This window comes from Heteronotia binoei, chromosome 21 (assembly GCF_032191835.1).
Source record: "Heteronotia binoei isolate CCM8104 ecotype False Entrance Well chromosome 21, APGP_CSIRO_Hbin_v1, whole genome shotgun sequence".
Lineage (NCBI taxonomy): Eukaryota > Metazoa > Chordata > Lepidosauria > Squamata > Gekkonidae > Heteronotia > Heteronotia binoei.
The window spans coordinates 52,338,740-52,354,838 of record NC_083243.1 but is presented as its reverse complement, the minus strand read 5'-3'; the positions used below and the strand labels follow the sequence as shown (position 1 = coordinate 52,354,838).

General features: G+C 43.6%; 1 protein-coding gene across 1 annotated transcript in view; it reads right to left on the bottom strand.

Annotated features, from left to right (window-relative positions):
- Positions 1–16,099, bottom strand: part of TGFB3 (transforming growth factor beta 3) — a 44,784-nt gene that overhangs the window by 27,011 nt on the left and 1,674 nt on the right. The window lies entirely within an intron of this gene.

Sequence of the window (16,099 nt, the reverse complement as noted above, 5' to 3'; positions counted from 1 at the left end):
ACTCTTATCTGGGAGAACCGGGTTTGATTCCCCACTCCTCCACTTGCACCTGCTGGAATGGCCTTGGGTCAGCCATAGCTCTGGCAGAGGTTGTCCTTGAAAGGGCAGCTGCTGTGAGAGCCCTCTCCAGCCCCACCCACCTCACAGGGTGTCTGTTGTGGGGGAGGAAGGTAAAGGAGATTGTGAGCCGCTCTGAGACTCTTTGGAGTGGAGGGCGGGATATAAATCCAATATCATCATCATCTTCTTCTTCTGTAGTCTGAGCAGGTGTCCTTTTGGTATGTTAGAATGGCGATAGCATGGGTAGCTAATTTAAATGAATAGCAAATTTAAATGAGACGCTGGGCAGGTACATAAGCATGTTTAAACCAGGCCTTAGTTATAGCAGCAACGAAACTGAAGTACTATGTAGAATGTGTTTTAATGACCCTGGTAATTGTATCCTGAAATTACTTTGTCATTGACAGAAATGCCCTTCCAATGGTGGAGGAGGTGCGTGTATGTGTGTGTGATTTTTGGTAATTCTCTCCTTCCACAGGAGCTCTTTGCAAGCTCTTCTGATAGTGGTCCTTGGAAACACGCCCCCCCATCCGTACAGAATTTTGGGGAGGGGCTCAACGAGCTTCAGTAGAAGAAAGGAGGTGGAAAGATCCCTTTCTGCAAGCTTTGTGCTGTTCACAGTTTATTGGATACAAGTGCAGCCCTTTGTGGAGTTACATCTTTCTATCCATTGAAGTCAATGGGCTTAGAAGGGTGTAACTCTGCTTTGAATGGCACTATAAAGCCTTAACATTATGTGTGGCTTAGTCTTTCTGGGACCGTGCTGCTTGAGAAAACCAGTTGGATCACATGGCTGAACACTTCCCCATGTTAACACTCCCTCCACATATATGAAGAGGTTGCAGTTAAGAATGAGTTGATTAGCTGATCTATTTTAAAGGGTACATATTCAAAAACATTTGAACACATTTATTCCAGAGTTTTGTTTTGCTATAACATCTCTACCCTACCCTTCCCCATGGCTCAAGGCCATTTATAATACATAACCAAAAACTTCTTGTAACAACACCACAATTCACCCCCAGCCTAATGAAATGCCTTCAATTTACCCTCCGCTAAAAGCTCTGCCTATCCCACCTCTCCACCCACATGGGCAAACAATAACAACACAAGCTAAAAGAGTTCATCCAAGAGGAACTGAAATATTTATAAAAATAGTAATAAAAATTACACTATAGTGACCCAGCAGAACATAGCATAAGTACAGCTGGATTAAGTTTATATGAAGGTGGACTGAAAACTGGTAGAAGGAACATTTGACAGTTTGACATGTGCAGATGACACTAAGCACTGGCAGAAGATAATGAACACTTGAAATTACTGATGCTGAAGGTTAAAGCAGAAAGTGCCAAAGCAAGATTACAGCTGAACACCAAGAAGACAAAAGTAATGACAACTGGGGAATTACACAACGGTAAGGTCGATGAAGAAGGAATTGAAATTGTTTGAGATTTTCTATTCCTTGGCTTCATCACCAACCAAAAGGGAGACCGCAACCAAGAAATCAGAAGGAGGCTGACTGGAAAGGACAGCCATGAAGGACCTAGAAAAGATTCTTAAGTGTAAGGATGTGTCTCTGGTGACCAAGTTTAGCACTCAAAATTATTCAGTGAAGCAAACAGACAAGCAGTACGGTGGTTTTTAGGACTAGAAATATGCATCCCCCAAACTTAGTGCCCAACAGCAATCTTGCAGCAGCATTTTGTATCAAGTGATGCCTCTGAATCACCTTCAAAGGCAAACCCATGTAGAGCACACTACAGTAGTCCTGTCTGCATATGACATGGGCACGGATAACTATCAATTGATTGCTTTCATTAATACCCTTCCTTTCTCCTCAGGGGAAACAAAGCAGTGTTTATGTTGTTCTCCTCAAAACAGCCCTGTGAAGTATGTAAGGTTAGGTGGGTGTGACTGGCCCAAAGTCATCCAGCAAGTTTCGATGGCAGAGTAGGCATTCAAATCAGGTCTTCTAGGTCCTAGTCTGTCACTGCAACACACTACAACACACTGCAACTGGCACACCAACCAAAGTTTAATAAGGACACTATATATGACCCTGACCTACATAGCCCAGGTTAGCCTGGTCCTGTCAGATCTTGGAAGCTAAGCAGGGTCATAAGTATTTAGAATGTAGACCACCAAGGAATACCAGGGCTGTAAGACAGGCAGGGCAATGCAAACCAACTCTGAACATCTCTTGCCTTGAAAAACCCGTAGGGTCACCATAAAAGCTGTGACTTGATGGCAAAAAAAAAAAAAAAGGAGACCAAGAGGACATGCTCAGAGTTGCCAGTCTCCAGATGGGACCTGGAGATCAGCCAGTTTTACAACTGATCTCCAGCTGGCAGAGAACAGCTTTTCTGGAGAAAATGGCTGCTTTGAAGGGCAGACTCTATGGCATTGTACCATGCTGAGGCTCCTCCCCTCCCCAAACCCCACCCTTTCCTGGATCAACTCCCAAAGTCTCCAGGTATTTTCCAACACAGACCTGGCAACCCTGATATGCTCCTCCAAAGCTTAATAGTACTAGCCACGCCTGGAAACTTGCTGTTTCAGGGGCAACCCTGATTAGAAGGCAATCTTGTCTAGAACAAGCTGACCTTCAGTCTCTGGCTGGCAGTGTTATTCATCAACAGCACCTCAGCGTTGTGTAGCCTGAGCATTAATGCACTGATCATCATCCTTTGTGGACCTAAGAAAGGAAGGACAGTTTTCTTGAAGTGTAAGATCTCTTACAGTTTTCCCAGACAGTTTTGAATACAGACCGGAAAGAAAAGTTATCTTTATTTTAATTATCACACCTTGCACAAGAAAGATAATACATCTCTGTGAATGGTTGGAAGGGACTCTTTGAGAATCCTAAGCTACACAGAGTTTGTTTGGTGTCACCTCCAACAATTATTCTTAGGCAGGCAGACTACTTTGCAATTAAATTTCCATTGACTGATCACAAAGAACAACTACTGATCAAAACTTGCAGCACTAATAATTACATGTATCCATGAACTGCTGAACACTATCTAGAAAATGTACTTGTTATGGCCTCAGTAGTGTAGCAATACTATAGTCATAGAAAACATGAGTGCTGCAAAAAATCTGAAGTGGCTCCCTAGAAGAAAAATAAATGTATATTACAAAACACTTGGCAATTTAGGACTGACCATGAGCAGCACATACTCACTGCTTTTGAGCAGCAGATATTCACTGCTGCACCTCTTTGTTTCACAGCTCTGTGATTTTGTAGCAGCAAAAACCAATATAGCTGCATCAACTACAGCTGCTGCATAGGAGGTAACATAGCCCTGCACTTATACTAAGTCACAAGGGTGTATGAAATTGGCCTGGTAGTGAGTTGTTCTTCCTGCAGGTGGCTTAACTACTCTTGGGAATGTACAACACATGAAGCTGCCTTATATTACGGTTGCCTGCTCTGGGTTGGGAAATATCTGGAGATTTAGGGGGCGAAGCCTGGAGAGGGTGGGATTTGGAGAGGGGAGGGACTTCAGTGGAGTACAATGTCATTGAGTCCACCCTCCAAAGTAGCCATCTGGAGATCAGCTGTAATAGGGGGAGATCTCCAGGTGCCACCCAGAGGCTGGCAACTCTACTTACACTGAATCACACCATCAGAGTCTGTATTGTCTAGTCTAGCAGTTGTCCAGGATCTCAGACAGAGCTCTTTTAGATCACTTACTTCTTGATCCTTTCATGCCAGTAACAACTTGGGAACTTCTGCCTGGAAGCAGACCATTCAGCCATGGATATTCCCCACATATATACCCACCACAAAGAAGCATTACTGTTTTATGTATCCACCATTTTTTTCATTCAAATGTTTAGTGGAGTCCACTAAATTAATAAGAACCAAAATTAATATCCTCCTCCCTCTTGTACTTAATCATTATCAAAAATTGTCCAATGTCCTTTTATTTTCCACTCTTTTTTTACGTATCTTCTAAACTTTTTCCACTCCATCTTAAATACTTCTAAATCAAAGTCTCTTAAGGTTCTTGTTAACTTGTCCATTTCACTCCATATCATAACTTTTACAATCCAATCCCATTTCTCTGGTATTCTTTCTTGCTTCCACAACTGTGTGTCACGAGCTGGGGCCAGGCCAGGCGAAGTCCAGGGGCAGTCCAAGGTCTGTAGCTGGTGAGCAAAGAGGGTTCAAAGCGCCAAAACCAAATCACAGTCCAGGGGTGCGGTCAGACGTCCAAAAAACCCCGCTACGGGCATGAGTTGAGCCCGCAAGCATGTCGGATTTTACCCTGACGTTCACACATCCACATCTATGAAGCGTGCTTAGCCCGTGCCCGTCCCACGCTGATGCGCCTTGCTCGCGGATTAATTTGCTACTGCATTTAATCCGGAACAAGACGCTTCCTGAGCGCTCTGGAGCATCTGAACGGGCAATCGTTGCTGAGTCGCAGCAGCGCTTCCCGCTTCCAGCTTCCCACCACAAACAAAATGCATATCACTGCGCCATCGAGGGAAGGAACTCGAAAAAATTGCTTATTAGCGGCTGTATTCCTAAACTTAATAAGGGGGGGGCCTTCCGAAACGTGCGTGCCCTGCCTTTTTTTTTTTTAATATTTTAGTTTATTGCGTAATAGCGATATATCGAAATCTCGATATGTGAGCATATATGTGAGGCGATCTTTTCCGAAAAGTAGTGCAAACGGAGAAACACATCTCTAGTCTCCGCTGCTGCATTTGTAAGGCGACAGAATTGGGCTTTAAGGAGCTCGGATGGGAAGGAGAGGAACGGATCCATCGCAGCAGCGCAGCAGCTAACAGGACTTGCCCTCCGAGGTGAAGAAAGGCGGGAGGGGGGGCACAGTGCGGGCTCTGTCTCCAGTGATCTGCCTCTCCCGTGACCGCCGGTAGTCACGACACAGTCGCCGCAATGGAGCAAAAGGAAACCAGCGAAAGGATAGAACTAAGGACCCTGGAAGATGAGCGGCATGGAAGAGATCTAGTGGGAAGGAGCCGGGAGGGGGGGCGGGAACCTAGATGTGTGGGGAAGGATCAGGATTCAGAAGGGAAAGATCGGGGCAGGTCGAGACAGCCAAGGCACAGAGCCCCAAACCAACCAACCCCCCCCCCCAATAATCACACAGGAAAGAAAGGCAACCAAATGAAAACAGTCTCAGGCGGGGGGGGGTCCGTTCTGAAGAGAGATCTGGGGTCGCCCCTGCCCCCGCTTGCTCCGTAGCCCTGGTGGCCCCGATCCGGCCCCCCGACTCCACCACAGCGACCGCCCCACTCCGCTGAACGCTGCCTTCTCCAACCGGCAGTCAGTCCTGAATCTTTTCTTTTCTTTCTTCCCCTTCCTTCTCCGGAATCGGGTCCTGCCGCTCACACAGATGTGGGTGACCCCCCCCGCCGCCACGAGAAAGGACGGGGCGCACGCAGAACTCTCTCCCTCCCCGCTTTCTCGAGGATTCGCCATCCCCAATGCGCCACCTAAAAAAAAACCCCAGACAAGCGGAATCCCCAACGGCAAAAAAACCCCTCAAGTTGACATCCTATGGACCGGATCGGGATGGAGCGGGGGGGGGGGTAAAGACAAACAAAGCCTCTTCTCTCCCCCCCCCTCAAATCACACACACAAACACCTCAAGCACCAAAGCGAAACCACGCTAATGTGACAAGGCTATCAGATTCCATTTCGACACAACGATATATCGATATATCGATAGAGCAGCGGGGGAAACAAAAAAAAAGGTTTAAATAGCCGGAAACCCCTCTACTGCAAACGCGCATGCGCTCAGCAGAAACACACCCTCTGCAGCACGCAAACCCTCCTGTTAGCACCCAGCACTGCGCCTGCGCTAATGCGGATTGCCGCCATCTGAAAGAAGTTCCGGCCGGCATTGTGTGATCGAGCAGGGGACGGGATCAACACGGCATGCCATAGGAACAGCATCTGTCTGATCGGGAAACAGGATGCGGCGGATTATCTGACATACGAAATAACGGCGCTTTAAAGATGGGTTGCTGATGGATTTAATGTAAGTGTGACCGCACCCTAGGTATCGCAGGTCAGAGGTTCAGAAGCCAGAGTGGCTGCTAGAACGTCAAGTAAGTGACTAGTTGCTTCCACAAAGCCTTCTCCCAAAGCCCACAGGTATATAGCCCTCTGCTGTCTGTTGCCCATTTGGACTAATTGCTGACTCAGAGGGCGGCCAGGATCCTGCTGAGACTCAAGCATCCTCACTCCTAGAGGGGCCAGGATCCTTTTAGAACTCAGGGCTCAGGGAGCGTCTTGCTCGTGAGCGTGCCGCCCTCCTCCGATCCCTGAGGTCCTGACGAAGGTGGTCACGCGCACGAGCCACCCGAGAGGGCAAGGCAGGGGGGCTTGGATCTTCTCCAGTAGGAGGCAGGGGCACTGGTGCCGGTGGCAGGGGCACAGTTTCTTCTGCAGGCTCAGCTTCTTCTGCAGGGTCCCCAGCACCCATGACACTGTGCATACAATGTCCTAGCAGCTGAGAGCAAGTACCAGATTAAAGTTCTATCTTCTTTTGGATTTTTTTCCATTTGTAATCCCTCTCCTAACTCAGCTGTTATTTTTATTACTTCTGCTGGCACTATCCATAGTGATTTTTTCTCATAGCCATATTTCTTATACTTCATCCAAATATTTAACAAATTATTTCTTATATAATGGTGAGAGAAAAAAACATCCATCTTTTTCTTCCCATAGTACATGTAAGCGTGCCAGCCGAATTTATTTCCATGACCTTCCAACGTTAAAAGTTTTTTGTTCAATAGCGTCACCCAATCCTTAATCCTTTACTGCTTCATGATATAGTCTTAAATCTGGTAATTGGAATCCTCCTCTTTCTTTAGCATCTATTAAAACTTTCATTTTAATCCTTGGCTCCTTTCCAGCCCATATAAATTCTGAAATCTTTCTTTGCCATTTATTAAATTGTTTACTGTCTTTCACAATTGGAATAGTCTGGAATAAATACATCATTCTTGGCAAAATGTTCATCTTAATTGCAGCTATTCTCCCAAGCAATGACAAATTAAGCTTGTTCCACTTTATCATATCTTCATCCATTTTACGCCATAACTTTTCATAATTATTTTTAAACAAATCAATGTTCTTCATTATTTCCACACCCAAATATTTTACTTTAGAGGTAACTTCACATCCCGTTAGCCTCTGCAATTCCTTTTGTTTATTTACTTGCATATTTTTGCATAAAAGTTTTGATTTTTCTTTATTAACATAAAGTCCCGCCAATTCTCCAAAATCTTGTATTTTAGCTAACAACAAAGGTGTAGGATTTTCATTTATAAACATTATATCATCTGCAAATGCTCTATATTTATATGTAAATCCTTTAATTCTCATTCCTTCTATTTCTTCATCGTCTTGTATTTGCATCAGTAAGATTTCAAGAGTCATTATAAACAACCATGGTGAAAGCGGACAACCTTGTCTTGTACCTTTGCTGATTATCATTTCATCTTTAAGATCTGCATTTATACATAGCCTTGCACATTGTTCAGTATATATTGCCTTTATCATTCTTATAAAGTATTCCCCCAACTTTATTTTTTCCATTACTGCAAACATAAAGTCCCAGTTCAAATTATCAAAAGCCTTCTCTGCATCCGCAAAAAACAATGCAACTTCCTTCTCTGGATGTCTTTCATAATATTCTACAATATTTACAACAGTTCTAATATTGTCTCTTATTTGCCTTTTAGGGAGAAAACCCACTTGATCTTCCTTTATAAAATTTATTAAATATTGTTTAAGCCGTTCTGACAGGATTCTTTTGTATATCTTATAATCATTATTTAATAATGAAATTGGTCTATAGTTCTTTACATTCGTGACATCTCTTTCTTCCTTTGGAATCAATGAAATTACAGCTTCTTTCCATGTATTTGCTATGTTCCCATTTAATTTTATCGCATTCATCAATTTTTGAAGTACTAATTCTTCTTTAAGCTTTTTTAAAAAATTTGCCGTATATCCATCTGGTCCAGGTGCCTTTCCAATTTTCATTACATTAATCGCTGTTTCAATTTCTATTTTTTCAATTGGATCATTCAAATTTTTTTCCATATATTCAGTTAAGGGTGCTATTTTGTTCATTTGCAAATACGTTTCCATCCTTTCTTTCTTACTTTAACACTCTTAAATAATTTAGCATAATATTTAAAAAATTCTCTCTTTATTCCTTCTTGATCTACTATCTCTTTTCCATCAGCCACAATTTTATTAATAATTTTATTTATTAATAACTTTCTCTCTTTTTCTTCAGTTGCCAGGCCAAGTACTTTCCAGGTTTGTTTGCTCCCTCAAAAGATTTCTGTTGTAGTTTTTTTCAAATTCCATTCCATTCCCTAATTTAGCAAATGTCTCATATGTGTTTGTAGTATTGTAATCTCCCTTATAATTTTCTTTTTCCCAGGTCTTTTTCTTAATTCACCTTCTTTTTTCTTGATTTCATTTTGAATGTCCAAGATCTGTTTATCTTTTACTCCCTTATCTTTATTATTCAATGTTATTAATATTCCTCTCATTACTGCCTTGTAGGCATCCCATACTGTCTGAAATTCTATATCTATCTCTATCATTTTGTTTCACTTTCTAAAGATGTCACTATTTCTTTATTTTGTAGTAAATCTTCATTTAATCTCCATCTTCTCGACTTCTTAGACAATTTTGTAATCCACATTATTGGGTTATGGTCAGCTCCTATTTTGGATAAAATCTCTATCTTCTTTGTTATAAGTCCCAAATCTTTGGTATCCCACAACATGTCAATTCTAGAAAAAGAATTATGTCTGCCTGAAAAAAAAGTATAGTCCCATACTTCAGGATTGAACTTCCTCCATATATCCTCCAAATTCTCTTGTTTAACCAGCTCAAAAAAAGATTTTGGCAATTTCCCTTCTTTATCATTTTTTTTCTTCCCAGATCTATCTATTGTATTCTGAATTGTTCCATTAAAATCCCCCATCAACAAAATTTGCTCATAAGTCACTTCATCATAAGTGTTGCGTAATATTTTTAAAGAAAATGTCCTTTGCACCATTTGGAGCATAAAGTCCCAACAATAAAGGTTTTTTTGCATTCAATATAATTTCCCCCCCTCTTTTGTTCATAACATTAACAAAGGTCTGCTACTATACTACTAAGTACATTCTGTTGCCAAGCAGGATAAGGATGAAAAAGTCTTGAGACCAAGACTTGCAAATAAAGGAGGGAGGACATGGAATAATTAGGTGGAGGGAGAGAGAAATGAATGAGATTAGTGTGGAAAAGAGGGAGACAAATTAAGGGAGAGGCAAAGGTTGTAGGGTTGCAAGGTTCCCTTGCTGGTTCAATAAGGGAATGGGGGGGTGTTTCTGGGGGTAGATGGGGATATTGCCTAACATCCCTGCTTAGGGGGAGAAGTTTTCCCCATCAGTCAGCTGATCCACAATGGGGAGAAGCCTTCCCCCCACAAAACCAGGGGATTCCCTCCTGGGAGCTGGGGGAAGGCAGCACTAAAAGGTTGTTCTATCTTGCTGCAGCACCCTAACTCCCATTTTGCAAGATCTGGCTCAGCTGGTTCAAGGAAAGGTAGAGAGAAAGGCTAGACCAGGGGTGTTAAATATGCAGCCTGGGACTGAATCAGGCCCCCAGAGGGTTCCTATCAGGCCCCTGTGCAACTGCCTGTCATCTGCTTCCTTCACGCTCTCTCTTGCTTGCTTCTGCAAAACACCTTGTTTTGCAAGGTTTGCTCAATAGCACAGGAGCTACAGAGCAATGCGTCTTTTCTCCATTGGTTGAGGCTCCTTCCTTGAGAAGGAAGGGGGGAAGGGAGAGCTTGCTTTGTCAGGTTCTTTCAATCGCACAGCAGAGCTACTGAGCCAAGTCTCTCTTCCTTCTATTGGCTGAAGCTCCTCCCCCTCCTAGTGCCCTAGGGAGGGAAGGAAAGAGCCAGAGCTTCCTTTGCCCAGTTCCCTGGATTGCACAGGAGAGATACAAAGAAAACACCCTTAAGACCGAGTGCTAATGTTTTAAGCATGCTTTAAAAAAAAATAAAATTAATTGTGTTTGTCTGTGTCCTTTATAGAGCTTATATGTCTGCTACCTAATTATAAATAGGTACACACATAGCCCGGCCAGACATAGCCCTGCCCGACAAGGTCTCATTTATGTCAGATCCAGCCCTCATAACAAATAAGATTGACACCCCTGGGCTAGACTATTGGAGAAGACGGCCTACAAGCCAACAATTACTGTATCAAAGATTTCAGGTTTTCAAGGCTGGCATCATCATTAGGGTTTGTAGAATCTTTCGGGCTCAAGTGCCGTGTTCTACTGGAGAAAGTTTTTCTTCCAGACGTTTTGTTCTCAGCTGCGGAGAACATCCTCAGTGGCGTTGCAGCTGGAGCAGGCGCTCTGACCTTCTTGGCTGCTGTGCAAAACTTTCTCCAGTAGAACACGGCACTTGAGCCCGAAAGATTCTACAAACCCTAATTACTGTATCAGCTACCAACCTGCCATCCTGTCTTTCTCTAGTGCTGGCTTGGTTGATGGGCTTATCAGTTAGGCAAGTTTACTTCAGTCTTGGAGAAAGGCAAGTCTAGCCGATCCTACAATGCTTTTTGCTTTGCTCAGATTTCTCTGTGCCCCTAGTGTCTGCAGCCAGTTCTGCATTAAACAAATAAATGGAAAGATGTTCAGCTGGGTGGCTTCAAGAACCCTCTGGCTGACTTGGACACCCTCACCCCAAATTTTGTCCCTCTCTGTAGGTGGCCTTGACAACAACACTGTAGGCGGCCTTGACAACAACTCAACAACTCTACAACTGTGAGGCATCCACCAGCTATTTATGGGACCTTGTTGTCTAAACATGGCAGCCCCAAAGAACTGTAAAAACTTTGGTATCTCCAGACCTTAAAGACTGTGATATGACTCTGTGGACTTTTAGCTATCTTGGTAGCCAAGAGCTTTAGCTGTATATTATTAGCTCCTCCACAGGGACTGGGAGGCCCGAAGAAGCCATAACTATCAAATTACACTGACTACAAAGCTACAGTAATGAACACGTTATAGGACTTCAAAAGACGGCACTGCTTAGAGGTGCGGTTTAGCAAACAGTTCTTCATGGCTGTAACTTCTAAGTGCTTTCTCATTTCAGCAAGTCTCCCCCCCCCCCTTTCTCCTTTCAGTGTAGAATCACCACTGGTCTTGTTTTCAGGATTCTGAGCCAACAGTGGACTCCAAGCTCTTAAGTATGAAATGAGATCTTGAGGAGTGGGCTGGGTGGGTCCCTTTCTCCAGTGGCTGCTTCCCTAGAGAAACAGACTAGGCGATGGTACTCTCAGCTGTTTCTGGCTGGTGCATTTTGTCCTCTGGGAAACCTGTTGCACTGAGCCAGACTGTGGACAGAAGCCACCAGGTTTTTACCATGTGCTCCTGCCCTCGAAATGAACTGTTTTGGGTAGGGAGTGGACTTCCTTTCCTGTTGACATTTAGGACAAGGACGTGGCCTCCTCCTGAAATATCAGGTCTGCTTTCCTATCAGACCTCAGCTTCCCTCCCTCTGCTATCTTGCTTCTTCCGCTGGAGCCTTGGAAAATGATGAGAGCTCAAAGCTATCTGGCTGATGGTTTGGAGCCAGGTACCATTTCCTGTGTGTGTGATTCAGATTTGTCTATATCAGTCCATAACCAGTCCTCAATGGAACAAGGCTGTCCTCCCCCCAAAAACTACCCAAACGCACACACTTTTCCTTGTTGGAGACGACATTTGGCTCTAAATTCATTCTGAATCACTACCTGGCAAATGGACAGAGCCATGAGAAAGTTGAACATTGGACACGTTTGCAATAAAAAAGGCCAACGCCATGCTGGGAATTATTAGGAAGGGAACTGAAAACAAATCAGCCAGTATCATAATGCCCCTGTATAAATCGATGGTGCGGTCTCATTTGGAGTACTGTGTGCAGTTCTGGTCGCCGCACCTCAAAAAGGATATTATAGCATTGGAGAAAGTCCAGAAAAGGGCAACTAGAATGATTAAAGGGCTGGAACACTTTCCCTATGAAGAAAGGTTGAAACGCTTGGGACTCTTTAGCTTGGAGAAACGTCGACTGCGGGGTGACATGATAGAAGTTTACAAGATAATGCATGGGATGGAGAAAGTAGAGAAAGAGGTACTTTTCTCCCTTTCTCACAATACAAGAACTCGTGGGCATTCAATGAAATTGCTGAGCAGACAGGTTAAAACGGATAAAAGGAAGTACTTCTTCACCCAAAGGGTGATTAACATGTGGAATTCACTGCCACAGGAGGTGGTGGCGGCCACAAGCATGGCCACCTTCAAGAGGGGGTTAGATAAAAATATGGAGCAGAGGTCCATCAGTGGCTATTAGCCACAGTGTGTGTGTGTGTGTGTGTGTGTGTGTGTATATATATATATATATATATATATATAAAAATTTTGGCCACTGTGTGACACAGAGTGTTGGACTGGATGGGCCTGATCCAACATGGCTTCTCTTATGTTCTTATGTACGTGGGACCAAAACCATCATCTCAGGCAAGCAGAAGAAATTCTATAGACTTCTGAGAGGCAGCCTTTTTGCTACCACCAGGGTTATATTCTTCTAATTTGACACAGCATTTCTTGGGGTGCAAAGAACTTGATTCCAGGAAAGGCCAATCAAAAGGACACCCATATTCACAAAGTCAATTTGTCCATTGAGATCTCTGTATTGTGAATATACACAGGCTAGTAAGAGCCCAGCCAGAGGTAGCCTGAAAGCCTTCTTCCAGAGCATGTGGTGTGTCTTCAGCACTGCAGCAAAACATATTCCTTTTATGTCCTAGAGAACTTCAACAGGTGCAGCTGCATGGCAGGGAGAGGACCAGTAGGTGCAATGACTAGGGTTGTCAACCTCCAGGTGGAGATCTTCTGGGATTACAGTAACTGATCGCCAGGTGACAGAGATCAGTTCCACTGGAGAAAATGGACCCAATGTCATTGTACTCCATTGAAGTTCTTCCCTTCCTCAACTTCCACCCTCCTCAAGCTCCACCTCTAAAATCTCCAAGTATTTCCTAACCCACAGCTGGCAACCCTAACAACAGGCCCCAAACACACACACTTTCCCCTGTTGGAGACGGCATCTTACAGAATGTTGGCAATCACAGTCGAGAATTCGATACCGCCTATATTGTACTGAAATAGCGCCATAGAATGGTTTTAAAGTTGATACATGTAAATTATGGTTTTATATGTTTTATGGATTGATTGTATTTTATGATGTTGTGAGCCGCCCTGAGTCCACTTCCGGAGAGGGCGGGATATAAATGGAAAGTAATAAATGAATAAATAAATAAAATTGTCTCTAAATTCATTCTGAATCACTACCTGGCAAATGGACAGAGCCATGGGAACTGACTTCCTTTCATGCACCTACTACAAAGCATCAACAGCCAACAGCCTTACCTCCATTTGCTGAGTTCTTTTGTGTTCTCTGCTTCTATTATTGTACTGCACTCCTGTTTATTTAAAGTGTGTGCAAATTTAAACAGAAGCCCCTTGAGGCAAAGGTGTGGCCTTCTTATATAAAACATTAATAGTGGAGATTCTTATCCATCTTCTCCCACCCATCTGTTCAGATGAGTTTCTTGGCATTTCTTGATTTAAGCACCAACCATGATTGCAAACCTATGGGACAGGTTAATCGAATGAATACATGTAGCTTCTTCAAACACAATTTCCTGTGTTATTGTCTTATTCCAGCCTGGTAAATGTCAAACCAGTGCTGATTCAAAAAGTTACCTTTCTCAATCAAAATGTCCCCATATTAGGGAAAATGTGATGAATTTTTATGTTGTATTCATAAATTGCTTTCCTACTACGTGTATAGTACCACAGGTTTCCAGAGAATCCCTGGTAGATAGTGTACAGATTTTATTGCACAGCAACATATTGTGAAATACACTACAGGACGTTCCAAGCAACTGTGTCTAAATTTCCATTCTGCTTCACGCTTAAGAAACTTTCCTCCATGAGAATTCCTGGAATGGCCAAGTAGCGTTTCCAAAACTGTTGCATCCTTATCCAATATGGGGATCACTAGGAACATGAGAAGAGTCCTGATGGAGCAGATCAATGGTCCATCTAATCCAGAATTCTAGTTCCCACAATGGCCAACCAGATACCCCAGAAGGCCCACCAGCAGATACAAAAGCCCAAGCCCCCCCTTGTTGTTGCCCCTGACAGTAACTAGCATTCAGAGGTATACTGTTTCTGACATGGAGGTCCCCCCATCTATCATGGCTAATAGTCAGCAATGCCCATCTTCCATAAGTTTGTCCAGCATCCTTTTAAAGCCATCCAGGGTGGCAGCTCATGACCACACACATTCCATGACCATGAGTTTTACAAGTTATGGGCTGTGTGAAGGTTTATGAATTGCATGAAGGATGTGATCCCGTAATAGGAGTCTGTTAAGATCGGTTCTATGCTGGAAAGCTCAATATATACTTGACAATCTGCTGCTACCACACTGTTTTGTCAGTGCTATTTTGCATTTCCATAGCACTAACTAACACCAGTACATTGGTCAGCATCTGCATAGGTCCAGCCTCCATGGCTCACATTACCACCCTTTGGTGGGAGAAGACAGAAATACACATCTGCACAACATCTGTACTTTTGTGTCTTTAACCTCTCTCTCCTGAGCATCTTGCTTTCCTCTGCTGCTGAAACAGTGCTTGCTCTACTGTGCTTGCTTTCAGTATCAGCTCATGGACCTTCTCTTCTGAATACCTGGATGCTTCTTCAACCTTCACCTTTGTTTGGTCCCTGTTTCTTCTCTGAGATTTCCCAAGGAAGGCTCAAATTACCACTATGCTCCTCTGAGGGTCGGTTCATCACCCCCATTCTAAAACCCATTTGGGATGGGGAGCATGTGATTGAAAAGGATAGTGTGCTTGCTAGGCAATTTTTTTTTCTGTTCCCAACATGGAAAACTATTGATATGAGGTGTCCCTTCATGTAGATTGGGCAATTTCAGCTGTGTCAAGTATGACTCCCATTTTGAGATGGGGACCATGATGGCATGCTTGAAACCACTAAAATGATAGTGCTATGTATCAGTAACATCCTACTCAGAAAGGCGCACACACATATACAGAAGCACACAATTCAGTTTTCACACATCAGTGACACAACAAGACAGTGAGGGCCTGGAGCCCAATGGGGGTGTTGAGAATTGAGATCTTTGTGGCAGCGTGTAAGTGCTTAAGTGGTGGCTATGTGGCTGTTTTGCCTTGCAGCCAACTAATTACTCACCCACATGTTGTCCCTTAGGCTCTGCTACTGACAGGGGTTTTGCTGTAGGATAAATTTGACCAGTCACATGACTGTCATGTGCAGCTTAGAATCCATACTCATTCAACAGCATCATGCTAAATTCACATATGAGCTGGCCTAAATTCTCATGGGTAGTCACGTTTGCACTCCTGGCTTCTGAAAGCTAAGTAGTGCTATATAATGACTGAAGGATCCAGCTAAAGTTATTGAAGTCAGCCTAACTGCCCGAGGCAGGCAGGTGGCATGCCCAATGTCTGTGGTGACTACCATGGGCGCATGCAGAAAATTTAGTACTTCTGCTCAGCTCTTTAAGAATAATTTTGGCTCCCAGGACTCAAAACTCTTTTTTCCCTTCTGAATCCTGATGTATGACTCTCCCCCTTCCCCTCCCCCCCTTTCCCTCTCGTCTTTAGATTTCTAGACATTGGCTTGGTTTTCTGTTCACTGGCTGGATTTTGGGCCGATGTTGTTCCAAGACATTGAAAGTTGGCCTGGCTCTGGCCTGCCCTGTTGCCAATGCTCTAACCCCTCCACCTGCTGGGGGGAGGGGGGGCTGCAGTTCAGCCAGAGCTTGGATGCCTTTTGTAACGCTCAGTTTCAAATAATAAGATAGTTTTCCCACAGCCCAGTCCTCCGAATGTTTACTCAGAAATATGTAGCACTTTGTTCAAGGGGATTTGC